The sequence below is a fragment of the Alexandromys fortis genome, unplaced genomic scaffold (genome assembly GCF_014885135.2).
Source record: "Alexandromys fortis isolate MF-2015 unplaced genomic scaffold, M_Fortis_MF-2015_v1.1 scaffold_569, whole genome shotgun sequence".
In the NCBI taxonomy this organism is placed as follows: domain Eukaryota; kingdom Metazoa; phylum Chordata; class Mammalia; order Rodentia; family Cricetidae; genus Alexandromys; species Alexandromys fortis.
Window position 1 is genome coordinate 5,171 of NW_026068469.1, and position 2,716 is coordinate 7,886.

Below are 2,716 nucleotides of genomic sequence, written 5' to 3' on the forward strand. Positions count from 1 at the left end.
AAAAAAAATATGGAAGAGCCAAAACTGAGAAAAAGATGTAACCTATTTAGTCTGTGAGTATAAAAATACCTCCATTTTCATGAGGGGATAGAATGCCAAGTGACACAAATTTTTGTGATCAAAGTATTGTAAGTATTGTAAGGAATTACTTTGTAGTGCCTCTCTTTGTAGTAAGCATGTTTAAAGCTGTAAAATTTTAGCTTTTAAGTCATTAATATGGTCCTGATATATTATCTCCTTAATTTTAATAAACAACTAATTCAAACACACAGACATGGCAAAAGGAAAACACATAGAATTTTTTTAACCAATCAGAACTAATTAAGTGAACTAAAGACTTAATAGTACCTTCTCTTTGTATATTGCCTTAAAGCAAATATTTGTCTATATTACCTCAAAATATATTTGAAATACATATTAGAAGGATATGTATAATTTTGAAACTTGAAAAAGAAGTGTTATCTTTTGAGGCTTGTATTTGTTGTGATCTTGGGCATCTGGGGACCAAACTTTGAACAAGTTGATGAGAAAACCAAACAGTGTAGCAATTAATACAGCTTTTTTTTTTTTTTTTTTGGTTTTTCGAGACAGGGTTTCTCTGAAGCTTTGGTGCCTGTCCAGGAACTAGCTCTTGTAGCCCAGGCTGGCCTCGAACTCCCAGAGATAAACCTGCCTCAGCCTCCCGAGTGCTGGGATTAAAGGCGTGCAACACCAACGCCCGGCTACAGTTTTTGTGTGATTATTCAGGTCTGAGTGGTCAGGATTCAAACAAGTAGTCTTTGTCTATATGTGAATACAGTATATAACATTAATATGATCTTTGTCTTGTGAAATACATTCAACTATGTCATGAAGCACCATAGTAAAATAAAGTGGTGTTGGTGGACTATCATTAGGGGAAGAAAATGAGCATGAGCATGAGGAAGAAATAATAAAATATTTTTTTCCTTTCCTTAATTTTCATGTTTCACTTTACACATCAGTCAAACACCTTTTGTTAAAAACACATTTTTATAAAATAACATTTCTTTATGATGTCAGAGGTTGTAGTAATGACATCTGCTCATATCTAAGGGGAGCCATATGGGTTTTTGTTTACAGTGTGTGCTTTAAAATTAGTTAAACATTACAGTATGAGCTTTAACTCCTTCCAATATTTTCATCTGAGTGGATATTTGCTATAAACTCTTAGCTGTTTTCAAAGCCTGAGCAATGTCATAGCCATCCGTCCAGCTATGATGTGTATATTAGAAAAACAGTCAGTAATCCTTGAGACAGTTTGGTTAATTTGTGTTAGCAGCTCTCAGGCTATAGAACTTGCAGTGCATACATGATGACCAGCTAAACAGATAGATAATGTAAAAGATATAGATAATATCTAACTGTCTATCCTATTTTCTCTACTGCCTAATTTTTAGCTGATCAGCTCCTTATAAGTACAACCAGGAACACAGCTTTAGAGTTAAACAAATGCAACACAAAAGAAAGCAACACATCTTTGCATCACTAAAAAATTCCACATCATAAACAAGTGTATCACATCATAAATTAATATTTCACAGCAGTATCTCTACAACATAATAACTTTAACTCAATTTGTTATATTTTTATTTCATAATGACCAAATTATTTAAAAGAGATGTCCATTCAGAGATATATAATTTTCCTTATATTTTTAATGATTATTTTGTGTATTTTTGATATCTTTTTGTATGGTAAAATTATCAACTTTTTTTTTTATTTTATCAGGAGTTTTAATGATTAAAAACTTTCCTTAGAAAATACTTTTTGGCCTTCCACCCTAGACCATGGCCAAGTTCGTTCGTAACTTTGCGGAGAAGGCCCCGGGGCTAGTATCCGCTGCTGTAACTTACTCGAAGCCTGATTGGCCACATTTTGGCAATACACCAAGGTTGAGCTGGTTCCCCCAACCCCTGCTGAACTCCCTGCAGCTATTCAGAGTGCGAAAAAAATAATTCAAAGTGCTAAAACTGGTAGCTTCAAACATCTTATGGTTAAGGAAGCTGTGCTGAATGGTTTGGTGGCCACTGAGGTGTGAATGTGGTTTTGTGTTGGAGAGATCATAGGCAAACGTGGCATCGTTGGCTATGATATGTGAAGACTGATCTTCACATCTGATTTTATTTGAGTTCTTTCAATATTCTTGGACCACATGTAATGAGACTGCTATCTGAATAAAAATACCAACTGTCAAAAAAAAAAGAAAATATTTTTTGGATAAATCCCAGATATACTATGTTGGATTAGATTAATAAAGGTGCAGTACTCTATGTTGTAATTTTTAAGTAATATTAAGTATTAGCAATATCCATGGCTTAAAATTAACAATTGTTACAAAGTATTGCATCTCTTGTCTTTATAATACCTAATATTCATTTTATAACAACTTACTCTCAAAATAACCCAAATGTTGTATAATATAATTTGACCTAAGTAAAGATCTTATATTTTTCTAAACACCTACAAACTAAAAAGTTAATCTCTTCAAAGCCCCTTAACATTTCTCCCCAAATGACCACATTAATACACAAAGAAGAGGGCATCGGATCTCTAGGAACTGGCGTTTGAGATGGTTGTGGGGCAACATGCACAGCTAGGAACTGAACTCACATCATTTGAAAGGACATCCAATGCTCCTAATTGCTGATTCATCCATCATTTTACACACACACACACACACACACACACACACACA

General features: G+C 33.8%; 1 pseudogene; it reads left to right on the top strand.

The window, feature by feature from the left end:
• Positions 1-1,798: 1,798 nt before the first annotated feature.
• Positions 1,799-2,190, top strand: LOC126495756 (ATP synthase subunit g, mitochondrial-like; annotated as a pseudogene).
• Positions 2,191-2,716: the final 526 nt, after the last annotated feature.